This window comes from Lycium barbarum, chromosome 4 (genome assembly GCF_019175385.1).
Source record: "Lycium barbarum isolate Lr01 chromosome 4, ASM1917538v2, whole genome shotgun sequence".
Taxonomy (NCBI): domain Eukaryota; kingdom Viridiplantae; phylum Streptophyta; class Magnoliopsida; order Solanales; family Solanaceae; genus Lycium; species Lycium barbarum.
In genome coordinates this window covers 48,545,145-48,562,221 of record NC_083340.1, presented here as the reverse complement: position 1 = coordinate 48,562,221, position 17,077 = coordinate 48,545,145, and the positions used below count along the sequence as shown (strand labels likewise).

The following is a 17,077-nucleotide window of genomic DNA, read 5'->3' as shown; positions in this document are numbered from 1 at the left end:
GAAATCATGTCAAACAAGCATAAATAGTATGATATGTAAAAGAATGCATGCATGCAATAGCCACATGCACCAGTATACACACGCTTTTGTAGTAGGTTTCACGTGACCCATGAGGGACTCATGAGGTGCATATAACAACCCGGGTTACAAGTTCTCCCAGATCACATAGTGTCCCAGCTGTTGGCTAAATATTTTCATCACTCCGAACCATGTACCATATCCAATATCCGGCCTCCCAGTCCCCTGTATTGCAACTTACCAGTCATCTGCTAATAGTATCATGAAAGAATGAATGGAAATGCGTACACCATGTAAATGCATAATATCAAGTCAATATCAAGATTATAAGTCCTTTTCATAAATGAGACGAGATGTGGAGTGATAAATGCTACTCAAGTCAACAAATCACATGTATTCAGTCAATCATAACTCTCATGGCCCAAATAAACAACAATCATACTAACCTAAATGGATTTATCCACCATTCCCATGGCCCGAAGGCTAAACACATAATCTCTGTCACACCCCAATCCTGATAGGGCATGATGGGCACCCGACCCCTTAATCAGAGCCGAGCGAACCCGCTGGTTCTCGTTATGTTCATAACCTCACTGGACTCTTAAATCACGAAATGAAATGCATAATGAAAGCTTTTCAAAAACATTCTTTTCGTCGTTCTCAAATCAAGTAAAATCTGTAATCATATGAAATTTGTAACATAATGCATAATGATACGTCGGCTTGCAGAGCGGCTTACAAGACTGACATGCTATATACGTGACTCTGTCTGCAAAGTCTCTAACATCAATCAAGATACCATAACATAAATACTCTGACTCGGCAACACTCCGGAAGGAAATGGAGCTCGCCAATCCAACTAGAACATCTTCTAGAAATATCCTCTACTCATCTGTATACACCTGCGTGGCATGAACGCAGCGCCCACAAGAAGGGATGTCAGTATGAATAGTGTACCGAGTATGCAAGGCATGAATAATACTATAAGATCATAGTAAGAGTCGTAAAGCATAGCACGGCATAGAGTAAGGAAATAACCCGTACCTCTGTTTGCCTCTTAAGGTTGATATCATGCATGCTAACCTTACCTTTTGAAACAACATATAAATATTTACAAGTAAACTGTCCGACCATATAGGTACGGTGTAATGCTGCCCGACCATTTAGGCACTGTGTGATCGTTATTAGCCCGCGTCTAGGCCTCCCGCATCCAGGGTAATCATAAACTGCCCACTGCAGTGGTGTGTCTGCCCGACCGCCTATTGGACGGCGCGGTGTTATACTGCCCGGCCATGTAGGCACGGTGTTATTAAAATACATACATAATTATAAAGCATGCATGAGAGCCCAAGTGAAAGCTACAACTCTATCGGAGTGACGTAAGGTTGGTAACCTCCGATTTGTATTATGGAATAATCATCATCGATATATCTCACCTCGAAGGAACAATTCATGAGGTGAGACCAACAACAATGAGCAATTCAAGGAAATCACGAAATAAATTTGATAATCTCATAGTAGCATTAAAATCATAAGCTTTGGAACTTCTAGAATCAAAACCATCGTCATCATGCGCATCATAGAAAACATCTCATCATAGAAAACATCTCATCTTCTCTATCCTTATAAAGCATACTCATCTTTAGCGTCATAAGAAACTCTTGGAATCATGAAACTTCAACTTTTGAGGGTAAAGACATTATGGAAAACATCTCATCTTTAGTATCATAGGAAGCTTTTAAGAATCATGAGTTTCTAACTCTTGGAAATAAGAAGGTTATGGATACGTATGTGGAATCACAACATAAGAATCATGCCTTTGAAAGAAGGGGACTAGCCTTAACATACCTGGAAGCTCGCTTCTCGACTTTCCAACCTACCTCCTGTCTTGAAGTCTACATATAAAATCATTCATTCTATTGTTAGGCTCGTTGTTATATACTTATCCTAAGCCTCCAAATAAATCTTGCTAGAATCTGCCGAAATTTCGGCAGCATCTCCTCTATTTATTTGCCTAGCCCAAAATCTCAATTCAATAGTTAACAACAACAACAACAACAACAACAACAATACCAATGTCAATAACATCATTTCCATCACCAATATGTACCATAAAACAGCCACACGCTGTTTTCCAACTTCCATAACTAACCAACATACTACACAATTATTTCACGACTTTATCTTCGTGAATAAACCGGTATCAACGTAATTAGAAGAAGATTCATACCTTATTCTCGTTGAAATAGCATGATCTCCAATATCCTCTTTGAGTCCACGCTAGAATCCACCACACCACAATGCTAGAATCACGACCATGAACTATCCGAACTTCAACTAATACTCCGTCGCTTAAAAATTGCTCACTTTTTTGTTTCCCTTTCTCTCTCTCTCTTCAATTTCTGGAAATTTCTAGCAAAATCTGGTGACAAAAAGGGGTCCTTACCCTTTTTATAAGGGTCAAATTCGGGTCGGGTTCACTATAGCATTTTACTGTAGCAGCCCTGTAGCAAGTCGGTACTGTAGCAGTACTGTAGCACGCGTTTCTGCTCTGTCAGCTGAACTTGTAACGTCTATAATTCTCTACTCCGAAGTCTAATTGATGAGTGGTTTGTTGCGTTGGAAACTAGACTCGATGAACTTCATTTTAGGATTTTGTTTCACCTTAAAACACTTCATATGATAAGAGATATACGTCCCACAAGGTGAACCAAAATTTGCACACAAAACATTACCCTTCCTTTCTCCGAAGTTGTACTACTTCATTTCTTCCACTCATTTCCTTATAAAACCTTCTGGTATATCTTATATACATCCTTCACTTATTAAATATACTTGATAATTATTTCTCCTTATATTCCAAAGTGGTTTTACTTAACCCTAACTCAACGTACTTATGTTTCAAATTTGGTAAGTGTTCTTCGAAGATACGGGGTGTAACATCCTTCCCCCCTTAGAAACATTCATCCTCGAATGTTTAAACTAGTTTTGTACTCTGTCCATGATCCCATTCTCGGGTACATCTCTTCATCGGATCATTCTTCCTTTAATGCTATCATAATCGATGCACTATTGCATCTATTTTCTACGACCTGATCATTTAGTTGTCCAGCTCGCGCTGTTTTGTAGTCTCCCTTTACTGGGTGATCATACCATAGTAAGCATCGTAGTTATTCCAATATCTTGTCAATCTTTGTCCCCTTCACTGGAATATCGTTCAATTTCTTTTCTTCTTCACGAATTATTTTCAGTCCAATCTCAAAAGATACCCTTCAATCACACTATTCCTTTGCTGACTCACCCTTAGATCTTATTGAACTCGCTTCTACAAAAATTCTCACTTCAAACTACATCTGTTTTTCATATCTGAGTGCGTTTAGAATCTTTGCACTCTATTCACTCGCCTTCTCCTTATGAGTCTTACCTTACAGTGCCTTCAAAACAAATCCACACTTCGATCTTCAATCCTTACTTTCAATTTTAAGCCTAATACGTTCCTTTCATCGATTCACTTAATGTCCCTACTGAAATGTATAACGATAACAACTATATCATTTCCGTATAACTCTCACTTTTTGTTTTAGGGTCTATACTTGTCACATCTTAGGATTCGTCATTTCAATCTCTACATTTATGCTTTCCTTACTTGCTTCCCCCCTTTTAGGGTCTTACTTATATCATTCGCAAATCCATTACCTCACTTCCAATCTTGAATTCATGTATCCCTTTCCTCAATTCCCTTAAACCGCCATCTGTCTTATCAAGGATCTAAGTCTCATGCGCAACTAATACCCCTTGTACATCATACTCTTTTATTCCTGTGTTGTACTCATCATTGATTTCAAAGACAATCATAATCATATCTTTACTTGTTATTGGTGATAGCCCTACTTTATCGCTTTATCGTCATATGGTGAACTCGTAACTCATAGCCACATTTTTCTTTCCAACTTATTCCTTTATGTACTTTACTTGTTCTGTCTTAGTATAGGGTGTCCGTAGGAGACACATCTTCCTTTTCTCATAATATGACTACTTCTTAAGCTTGTGTACTTCACATGTTTCCTTTTCTTTCTATACCCATACTTACTCCGTTTTATAATTAATCCTTTATTCCTCGCACAAGGAACCCTATTCTTAACTCAGTACCGCTTTGTCCTTCAAAATATATTACTTCTATACAATCCATTCTTCGCTTCCAACACTTATCCTACTCATTCCCTCTCATCTTTATTATGCTGATCCTTTTCCTAACAATTGTTCTATTTAGTCATTCATCTTTCCGTAGTCTTAGTCCTTTACATCCAGCCAAAATATCATTCGTGATCTCGATTCTCCGCCACTACTTTGCTATGTCACCTTTCTCTGATTTCTTTTTCGAGTTGACTTCCTCTTCCCTCATGCTTGCTATCACTCCTGTCATTGTGAAACCTCTATGCTAAACTTTCCCTAACAAGGTCTTATAAGCTTTCTTATCCACTGCTTCATGGCTCGCTTATTGGTTTCGCAGTTGCATTCACTCTCTATTCACATATAACATGTCACCTCTTTAGTCGTTTCCAGGCTACACTTTACTTACTTTGTATTACAGTTCTTGCTACGTTCTCATTATATCCCAATCATAATCAATTCTGTAGTGTACCACTTCTTGATGTTATTCGTAACACTGCTTATAAAACAGAATAAACCTCGTGGAGTAAGCATACTTAACCTATAACTCTTTCTGATTGACCCTATTACACTTACCACATAAGTTGTCTTACCAAGTTATTCACATTCGTTACATACCTTCGTATTCTATGCCCCTGTCTCTGTCATGCTGTTACTTCATTTTACTAATAGACTCGTCGTATTTCACTTGTGGTTATACATCCCAATCGATACTTCAGTATCACACTCCATTAGAGTTAAACTTTCTCTTTTTAAATCATATTTTAGTACTACCAATCTTCCCAATTTTCTCTGGTATTTCTCTTTACCATAAATACCATTCCATGTAATCATCCTTACCTTTCTCTTTCCTTTCACTTCTGGTTATCTTTTAATGCTTCCTTTCCTTTTGCACTCTAGTTCTGTCCTTGGTCTTTTTTGGATCTCAATTTCGTTATGTTCTCTTTAGCTTACTCAACAATAATTTCATAGCTTGCCTTATGTCCTTTCACTCTTATCATTCCTTAACATTCTAGCTTGAGTTGCCTTGCACTTTCCCTCAATTCATCTGTAATATCATAGGCGTATGTCCTTCGCTTATCATCCTACCTTTGGCCTCAACTCTTCGCGTAATCCCTTCATATTGTATCGCCTTATTAACGCAACTCTACTATTCCCCTCAATCCAACTTGTATATAACTATCTCCATAGCTTCGACATCTATAATATGTCAAGATTAGGCCGTATCTATATGCGGTAATACTCTTTAACTTGACTTAAATGTATAACTAATCTCATAATCCTTTCGATACTTTACTATCTTTGAATTTGTCATAATAACCTTCTCTTCGTATAACTCACCTTCCTCACAAATCATTCTTCAGGCCATGCCAAATCCAAAACTCCTCTAAAGCAACACATCCCACTTATTGTCTATCTACGATATTTCCTTTTCACGCTTCTTCCTGTTAGGTGTACCTAACCAAATGACCTGATTTTGAAAAATTCTGGCAGAGTCCTTTATAATTCTTACTATCCAAAACCTGCATGCTGCAAATACCAGCAATGCCTCACAGGGCACACACACACACACACACACACACACACACACACACACACACATATATATATATATATATATATATATATACATATACCTACACGACATATCCTAGCCACCCGGGGCTCCCAAATTTCGGTAAAAGAACAAAGATTTCAAAACTTACCTCATATATCACACCTCGAAATGTACCTGATCCTTTTGCGATCTACCCTGTTATATCTTCTTGTTTACCTTCCCTTTTCATTCTTCATCTTTACATCTCAATCGTACATGAAATATTCTTACCTTACCTGACACACATCCTTCGTGCCGTTTCTTACCTTTGTACTGATTCATTCAATTGTCCAATTCACAAACTTATGACTGAACTCATCATCAAGAGATACAATTGATCAATTCCTCTACTTGTACTTACACTGACTTACCTCTATGTCAACCGATCCATTATCATATATATATATATATATATATTCTGATAACGTAGCCTCAACGAAGTGACTTACTGTCACGACCCAAACCGATGGGCCATGACTAGTGCCCGAGCTGGGCACCCGTATATGACCCGCTAGATATACTCAGACTGAAACTAAAAACAATATGGCACTCTGTAAAAGCATGTTGTGAACTCATCATATCATACATCAGAAAGAACTTGTCTGCTGAGAAGTCACGGTTAACCAAAACATAACAAATATGCAAGCCTACAAGGCTGCCGCTATAAATGGGGACGTTCAAGAAGAACTACATCGATATAGCTGACCAAACCGTATATACAAAACCCACATATGTCTACAGACCTCTAAGAGTGTAAGCAGGTCTACGTCAAAAGGGTCTGTACCAAAATAACTCAAGCTCCGGAACAATAGAACTCTTCAAGCAGCTGGGCAGAAGTCCTAAGCCGGAGCATCACTAAATCGAGTGTCTGTACCTGCGGGCATGAAACGCAGCCCCCGAAGAAAGGGGGTCTGTACGGAAAATGTACTGAGTATGTAAAGCATGGAGTACAATAATGAAAATCATGTCTGAGTAGAAGATGACAGGAGACAAGTATGATAATAAGGATACCAATGCATCTGTGCCTTATGAGATGAGAGTCATGCATATATATAATATACCGTACCCGGCCCTCTAGTGAGGGACTCGATGAAATCATCATATATATACCGTACCCGGCCCTCTAGTGAGGGACTCGGTGAAATCATCATATATATACCATACCCGGCCCTCTAGTGAGGGACTCGGTGAAATAATCATATATATACCTTACCCGGCCCTCTAGTGAGGGACTCGGTGAAATAATCATATATATACCGTACCCGGCCCTCTAGTGAGGGACTCGGTGAACAATGCAATGAAACTGTGCACGAATACGTACCCGGCCCGGGACTCGATGAATGATATATTAACGTTATGCACGAGTAGAATATCATGAGCAACCATATGCAAACTAAATCATCATCTGAGACTCAACAAAATAATCAGAATGAACAAACACTCGAGAATCAAAGACAACTATCGTGTCAAGTACCACTGAGAATTAGAGTTCATTGAAGTCATGTATGTTCGTCGTTCGCTCACTTTATGTAGTTCATACCATAAAGAAAGAAGGGATAAATTTACATACACTTTGGAGCCTTTAGAAGTAGAGTCATCATCAATGAGTAAAATTGAGAAAATCAAGAAGTAGCTCCACATTCTCATATTCGCTTTGAAATCATAAACTTGAGTTCTTAAAACACGAAATCATCATTATCGTTGTCACCATCATAAAATCATTCTTATCCTCCACATCATGAGAAGCTTTAAGAACCATGGACTTTTAGTTTTTGAAAACAAGAAGGTTACAGAAACATTTATGAAATCATACCATAGGAATCATGCCTTCGAAAGAAAGAGACGAGCCTTATCATACCTGTTCCACCTCCTATTGGCTACGCTTATTTCTCCAAACTCGCAAGTCTACATTTAAGAGGATTTACACAATAGTTAGACTCATCATTATACGCTTGTCTTAGTCCTTCAAATAAATCCACTTATAATTTGCCGAAATTCGGGCAGCACCTCCCCTGTTTATATGCCTAGCCCGAAATCACAATACCAACAAAACAACAACTACAACAGCTCCAGCATCAACAACATCATCATCAATACCAAAATATTCCACAAAACATCCCACACGATAGTTGTCCAATTTCTCAACCAACAACTTTATTATACAACCATTTCATCACTCTATCTTCGTAAATAAACCAAAAGTAATATTAATAAGGAGAGATTCATAGCTTATATTTTTTAAAACAGCGATATCTTCAATATCCACCTTGAATCCACCGCAAAACCATACTAGAATCACATCTATGCGTTTATCCGAGCTTCGATTAATACTCCGTCACTTGAAAATTGCTTACTTTTTGTTTCCCTCTCTCTCTCTCTCTCTCTTCAATTTCTAGAAATTTCTGGGCTAAAATCTGGTGAAAAAAATAGGGTCTTACCCTTTTTATAAGGGTCAAGTCCGGGTCGGGTTCACTGTAGCAGTAATGTAGCAAGTCGTACTGTAGCAGTACTGTAGCACGCGTTTTTGCTCTATCAGCCAAACTTGTAACGTCCATAATTCTCTACTCCGATGTCCTATCGATGAACGATTTGTTGCGTTGGAAACTAGACTCGACGAGTTGCATTTTAGGCTTTTGTTTCACTTCAAAACACTTCATATGATAAGAGATATTGTCCCCTCAAGTTGGACCAAATGTTTCACATAAAACTTCACCCATCCTTTCTGCAAAGTCGTACTACTCCATTTCTTCCACTCATTTCCTTATAAAACCTTCCGGTATACCTTATATACAACCTTCACTCATTAAATATACTTAATAATGCTTGCTCTTTACATTCTAATGTGATTTTACTTAACCATAACTCAACGTACTTATGCTTCAAATGTGATAAGTGCTCTTCGAAGATGCGGGGTGTAACATCCTTCCCCCCTTAAAAACATTCGTCCTCGAATGTTGTAGTGCTCCGATCCTTAAGATCCTCATTGAATTTTTGTTCGATTACTATATACTTATACTATAGTTTGGTCAGTTTCGTCATGTTCTTTCTTAGCTCCTTATCAAATTCATGTTTGAGTCGTACAACCTTCAATCCTCATGTATTTGATCACAAGTCAACTAGTATTCCATTCTTATTCTGTCTTCATTCCTGTGGTTTAACTAGCCACGCCACGGCTACTCGCTGTTCTGCGAGCGTCCTTTCTCTTCGTTCCTCATTTCTTTATTAACGGATAACTCCCTTGCTCGAATACCGAACTTTCTTCTTTCTTTTGTTGACTTCTCCGATGCTATCTTGGCTATCCTTACTTGTACTTGTTGAGCTTAGATACGTGCTAGATTATTCCCTCCTAATTCATCAGCCAAACTCTCTAATTCATCGAAAATTTTCTTATACTAACATCCAGTTGCTTGTTCAGCGGTACTCTGCTACTGACAAATCCTTACTCTTAACGGTTACGTTTCTTCGACCATCCGTCTTAATTCCTTTCCATGATCAGTTATAACCATATCCTCAATACGATTTCTTAGATACATACATTCCTAATGTTCCATCACCATCTCTATTATTCCTCGTGGCAGGATTATATATTGTGATGAACCAATAATCATAGTTCGAACTAGTTTATGGCTTACAATTTCTTTTAGTTCTTGTCAAACTCTCCCTTTATTTCCTTTGCCTCAAATCTTGCAATATAACTTAAAATTATAAGGTTAGGGAAATTCTCACTTTACCATAACTTCTTTTCCAACATTGGTATGGTATACTTACCCTTGACTTCCTTATTCCAGTGATCACTTAGTTAGCTGTCATTCCTTGTTGGCTTTCCGGTTGTCCATTCCCATCTGCGGGGCATAACCTTACGCTGATGGTTCATATAATTCTATAAGACATACGCTTATGCTCAGTATGGTTAGCGACCGGTGATATACTTTCTAATTTTTGGTGATGCTACTGCCTTTCTATCTGCACCTACATCGTTCTTCCTCTCTTTAGAGATCGCCACACCGCTTATCATTACTCCCTTTGTTAAGACTCTTATATTTTTCCTTTAATATCAAGATTTTCTTTCGTTGTAACCCAAAGTGTCCTTTGTACTCATCATCCATTTCATCATTCTCTTTGTAGTTAGCTTACAGAGCTTTCTTACTCTCTTTATTACTCTTTAGGATACGCTGCTGCCTATTTAGGTTCAGCACAAATTTCCCTGGTTTAGAAATATCATATCTCACATCCGCATGAAGTATTCTCTTGATCCATTTTAATTCCTTTTCATACCTGCTTTGTGGTATGCTTATCCTTAATTCGTTCCTGCTCCCTCCTAATGCATTCTTAGTATGCCACTATGTCCCGAATTTTGGCCTCCTTATGCTAACCTCTTTCTTTCCTTGGACTTTTGACAATGCCATACCTCATTTCAGGACTAGATCTGCCTTTCCCCCCTTTTTAAGGGTGTTCTTATACACTAGTAACTCTCGATTATCAGTAGTTATCGGCCTACCCTAACGATCCTTCGACTCATTTGGTTTCTTATAATACTGGAATTCTCTCATCATATAGCTTGACTTATTTTCCTTTCTGCTAATCGAGGGCTTTTCATTTGAACGAAGCGCTTATGCATTACAAATCCATTCTTGCTGCCTTTTTTAAGGCCTTTCTACTTCTACCTTTTATGACTGAACATTTCCCGACTCAACGGGTTAATGGAAACATTGGAATCCATCAAAACATTTTACGGAATGTTTGGTCACACTTTGCTCTCTTTATCCCTCGTCTTCCTCCACAACTATTATCACTGAAATTCTTCTTACTCTGAGTTTCCGGTTTCACTCTACGTCTACAATATATCATTGAGGGTTATTATGCTACACTCTTCCCCTTCCACTATCAATCCTTTTATTCTCTTGGCTCACTTATCCGAAATTTTCCTTGACTACTTATGTGCGTACCACCTATGCGTTGTAGTTCTTCCAGTGTTCTGCCACTTCTTGTTCGTGTCATGAATTCCTTGCAAATATACCCTCTTCTTTCTTCTCCTTCCTGCCGCCAAGGCTAGTCCATACTCATGAATGTTTCCCATACATCCTTCTATTTCCTTTATAATTAAACCTCGGTATTCCTTATCCTCATCCCATGTCATTGATGTACTACCTCCCGGTTAGCTTTGTTAGTTCATTAACCTCTCGCTTGTCCTTGGTGATTGCTCAATCTTTCTTTTCTTCCTTTCTTCTTCTTTTGACTAGCCCATTAGTGTACCTTTCCTGCTTTCATCCTCAAACCTTCCTTGAGTTCCTTCCTCCCCGAGCGCCTTCTCCACTTGTTATTTTATAGTATCGACCCTAACGTTCGTAAAATATTCCTTTAAACGTGCAAATCCATTCTATTCTTAAATTATCTTTTAGGAAAGATTCTTCGTTTTCGAGGCAACCGTGTCAGTATGACTACACATTTATCCCTTTAGACACCTCTCGAGAGCTAGAAATCTCTTAGTATCGTTGCAAGGCCTGATCATTCTCTCTCTTACTTCACATCCCTATTTGTGATTACTATCCTTTAGTCCCACTTATCGAAGTCTGTTTTCTTACCCCACACATTCATCTTTTGTTTCACACTACTATACTTTATCCCTTTCACATGCCTACCTTCGAATTTTATCCAAATAGTCCCTTGCCTTACCCGTCATCCCTCTTGGAAGCTTCACTTACCCTCGTTTCTTACCCTTTTTGTTCCTTTCCTTAAGACATTCTAATATCTTTACTTTCTATCTATTCACTTTCTTCCTTTCCTTGATGTTATTGCATTAGGACTTTTCAACTCTAACCTGTGGTGAAAATATCATCAACTTACCTTGTAACATCTATCACTTGAACTTCACTACCCTGTTCGATTGATGCCTTCAGTATACCGCAACGTCGGTTACTGGAACACATATACCGGTTGGCGCAGCCACATATGAGATGTCATACACACACACACACACACACACACACACACACACACATATATATATATATATATATATATATATATATATATATATATATATATATATATATATATATATATATATGTTTATTAATGCCTCGCTTACAAAGTACTTCCCAATACTATTCGAACTCATACTAATTCTAGAGCTGTGATGCACTTTTTTTTTCTCTTTGCCGGTTTAGTCCTCCTTATCCTTCGCGACCTTTTATGGTTTCTAACCACTCCGCATACTCCAATTTCCCTTAGGCTACTCTAGCTTCTCATCTGTGTCTTATGTCTGAATTTGTAGGACTCTTAATATACTTCCCAGGGGGTCACCCATCCTAGTATTTCTCTCACCCCAGCACGCTTAACCTTGGAGTGCTAATGGGATCCGGTGCGTTAGTGCTGGTATAATCGCATACACCTTACTGCGTGACCTTCCTCACATAACCTAAAGCAACTTGAAGTTTTAACAGATTCCAAAACATTCTCGTAATGCATCTCCCTCCGAATTAGAAAGGATCTCTTACTCGTCCGACTAAGCAAATGCTATTTTGGCCTTTGAAATCCTCAATATTCACATTCAATCTGCATGTATGACTACTTTTCATCCTAGCTTTCAAGATTCCCAATGGTGGCGAAGGCATCTTGATCGCAGTTACTTCCAAATACTTAAGTCACTGATCCCCTTTAGGATTTTCGCTCATCACTATTCAGTATTACCCTGAAGTAAATACATACGCACATAGGAAGTTCCAATAAGAACACGTATACTTGTAGCCGATCGGTCCTTAGCCTGATCTGGTAGGCTATAGAGTGAAGTGTGCTCTTCATCCTTGTCTTCCCACCGTCTACTAGTCTGGCCTAACATAATGCTGAAACGTAAGGAAAATCTAGATGTGCCAACTTTGTACTTCCTCAATTACGTCTTCTTCCACAGGAGTCTCGTGACCCTTAAACGGGTCTTTATCATATGATTTCTCAGTCGGGTCTCCTCCTACTGGAGTCACATCCTCCGATGGGTCCGCCTCAATGGAATAACTGATGGTCTTTCTTATACCTCCTGACATTCTCGATCCTGAGTCGACGGGCGATACGGGTCTCATGTCCCCCTTCGGAGCCTCACTTACGCTTCCATTAACTGAAATTGTCCTCTTCTCCAATACAATCCTGCAATTTAACAAAAATCGTACCAAGAATGAGCTATCCTATCATTGGCTCTACTGCACGATCTATGATCAGAAAGAAAGATGACATCCTAAATGTCCTGTAACTTCCTGTTTATAAATATGGTGTACAACACACCGATAAACAAGACCCTACTAGACACGGTCTGTAGACACTCCAAGGATGAACTACTCTGATACCACTTTTATTACGACCCAAACCGATGGGCCATGACTAATGCCCGAGCTGGGCACCCGTATACGACCCGCTAGATATAATCAGACTGAAACTGAAAACAATATGGCACTCTGTAAAAGCATGTTGTGAACTCATCATATCATACATCAGAAAGAACCTGTCTGTTGAGAAGTCACGGTTAACCAAAACATAACAAATATGCAAGCCTACAAGGCTGCCGCTATACACGGGGACGTCCAAGAAGAACTACATCGATATAACTGACCAAACCGTATATACACAACCCACATATGTCTACAGACCTCTAAGAGTGTAAGCAGGTCTATGTCAAAAGGGTCTGTACCAAAATAACTCAAGCTCCGGAACAATGGAGCTCTTCAAGCAGCTGGGCAGAAGTCCTAAGCCGGAGCATCACCAAACTGAGTGTCTGTACCTGCGGGCATGAAATGCAGCCCTCGAAGAAAGGGGGTCAGTACGGAAAATGTACTGAGTATGTAAAGTATGAATTACAATAATGAAGATCATGTCTGAGTAGAAGATGACAGGAGACAAGTATGATAATCAAGGATACCAATGCATCTGTGCCTTATGAGATAAGAGTCATACATATATATAATATACCGTACCCGGCCCTCTAGTGAGGGACTCGGTGAAATCATCATATATATACCGTACCCGGCCCTCTAGTGAGGGACTCAGTGAAATAATCATATATATACCGTACCCGGCCCTCTAGTGAGGGACTCGGTGAACAATGCAATGAAACTGTGCACGAATACGTACCCGGCCCGAGACTCGGTGAATGATATATTAACGTTATGCACGAGTAGAATATCATGAGCAACCATATGCAAACTAAATCATCATCTGAGACTCAACAGAATAATCAGAATGAACAAACACTCGAGAATCAAAGACAACTATCATGTCAAGTACCACTAAGAATTAGAGTTCATTGAAGTCATGTATGTTCGTCGTTCGCTCACTTTATGTAGTTCATGCCATAAAGAAAGAAGTGATAGCTTTACATACACTTTGGAGCCTTTAGAAGTCGAGTCATTATCAATGAGTAAAATTGAGAAAATCTAGAAGTAGCTCCACATTCTCATATTCGCTTTGAAATCATAAACTTGAGTTCTTAAAACACGAAATCATCATTATCATTGTCACCATCATAAAATCATTCTTATCCTCCACATCATGAGAATCTTTAAGAACCATGGACTTTTAGTTTTTGAAAACAAGAAGGTTACGGAAACATTTATGAAATCATACCATAGGAATCATGCCTTTGAAAGAAAGGGACGAGCCTTATCATACCTGTTCCACCTCCTATTGGCTACGCTTATTTGTCCAAGCTCGCAAGTCTACATTTAAGAGGATTTACACAATCGTTAGACTCATCATTATACGCTTGTTTTAGTCCTTCAAATAAATCAACTTATAATCTGCCGAAATTCGGGCAGCACCTCCCTTGTTTATATGCCTAGCCCGAAATCACAATACCAACAAAACAACAACTACAACAGCACCAACATCAACAATATCATCATCAATACCAAAATATTCCACAAAACATCCCACACGATAGTTGTCCAATTTCTCAACCAACAACTTTATTATACAACCATTTCATCACTCTATCTTCGTAAATAAACCAAAAGTAATATTAATAAGGAGAGATTCATAGCTTATATTTTTTAAAACAACGATATCTTCAATATCCACCTTGAATCCACCGCAAAACCATACTAGAATCACATCTATGCGTTTATCCGAGCTTCGATTAATACTCCGTCACTTGAAAATTGCTTACTTTTTGTTTCCCTCTCTCTCTCTCTCTCTCTTCAATTTCTAGAACTTTCTGGGCTAAAATCTGGTGAAAAAAAGAGGGTCTTACCCTTTTTATAAGTGTCAAATTCGGGTCAATCCGGGTCGGGTTCACTGTAGCAGTTTACTGTAGCAGTGCTGTAGCAAGTCTGTACTGTAGCACGCGTTTCTGCTCTTGTAACGTCCATAATTCTCTACTCCGATGTCCTATCGACGAGCGGTTTGTTGCGTTGGAAACTAGACTCGACGAATTTAATTTTAGGCTTTTGTTTCACTTCAAAACACTTCATATGCTATGAGATATTCGCCCCTCACGTTGGACCAAAAGTTTCACACAAAACTTCACCCATCCTTTCTCCAAAGTCGTACTACTCCATTTCTTCCACTCATTTCCTTATAAAACCTCCCGGTATACCTTATATATAACCTTCACTCATTAAATATACTTAATAATTCTTGCTCTTTACATTCCAATGTGATTTTACTTAACCATAACTCAACGTACTTATGCTTCAAATTTGATAAGTGCTCTTCGAAGATGCGGGGTGTAACACTTACCTCTGTGACTTCCCATATCATCGCTCATTTTCTCCCGTCGATACTGTGCTTCTGCTAAGATCAAAGGTTAGTATAAGGAATCTCATTTCCTATGACTTGACTCTATCGCACGATCATAGATGTGAAAGAAGAGTAACCACCCTAGATGCCCCGTAACCTCTTGTTTATAAATGTGGCGCGCTTCACACCATAAACAAGACTTTACTGGACACGACTTTGCAGACAACCCCTAGGACGAACTGCTCTGATACCAATTTGTCACACCCCAATCCTGATAGGGCGTGATGGGCACCCGACCCTTTACTCAGAGCCGAGCGAACCCGTTGGTTCTCGTTATGTTCATAACCTCACTGGACTCTTAAATCACGAAATGAAATTCATAATGAAAGTTTTTCAAAAACATTCTTTTCGTCATTCTCAAATAGAGTAAAATCTTTAATCATATGAAATTTGTAACATGATGCATAATGATACGTCGGCTTGCAGAGCCGCTTACAAAACTGACATGCTATATACATGACTCTGTCTGCAAGATCTCTAACATCAATCAAGATACCATAACATAAATACTATGACTCGGCAACACTCCGGAAGGAAATGGAGCTCGCCAATCTAGCTGGAACATCTTCTAGCAATATCCTCTACTAATCTGTATACACCTGCGAGGCATGAACGCAACGTCCACAAGAAGGGACGACAGTACGAATAGTGTACCGAGTATGCAAGGCATGAATAATACTATAAGATCATAGTAAGAGTCGTAAAGCACAGCACGACATAGAGTAAGGAAATAACCCGTACCTCTGTTTGCCTCTTAAGGTTGATATCATGCATGCTAACCTTACCTTTTGAAAGAACATATAAATATTTACAAGTAAACTGCTCGACCATATAGGTACGGTGCAATGCTGCCCGGCCATTTAGGCACGGTGTGATCGTCATTAGCCCGCGTCCAGGCCTCCCGCATCCGGGGTAATCATAAACTGCCCACTGCAGTGGTGTGTCTGCCTGGCCGCCTATTGGACGGTGCGGTGTTATACTGCCCGGCCATGTAGGCACGGTGTTATACTGCCCGGCCATGTAGGCACGGTGTTATATTGTCCGGCCATGTAGGGACGGTGTTATACTGCCCGACCATGTAGGCACGGTGTTATTAAAATACATACATAATTATAAAGCATGCATGAGAGCCCAAGTGAAAGCTACAACTCTATCGGAGTGACGTAAGGTCGGTAACCTCCGATTTATATTATGGAATAATCATCATCGATATATCTCACCTCGAAGGAACAATTCATGAGGTGAGACCAACAACAATGAGCAATTCATGGAAATCATGAAATAAATTCGATAATCTCATAATAGCATTAAAATCATAAGCTTTGGAACTTCTAGAATCAAAATCATTGTCATCATGCGCATCATAGAAAACATCTCATCTTCTCTATCCTTATAAAGCATACTCATCTTTAGCGTCATAAGAAACTCTTGGAATAATGAAACTTCAACTTTTGAGGGTAAAGACATTATGGAAAACATCTCATCTTTAGTATCATAGGAAGCTTTTAAGAA

At 39.0% G+C, this 17,077-nt stretch overlaps 1 pseudogene; it reads right to left on the bottom strand.

Moving 5' to 3' along the window:
• Nucleotides 1-12,054: 12,054 nt before the first annotated feature.
• Nucleotides 12,055-12,174, bottom strand: LOC132639043 (5S ribosomal RNA; annotated as a pseudogene).
• Between the last annotated feature and the right edge of the window lie 4,903 nt (nt 12,175-17,077).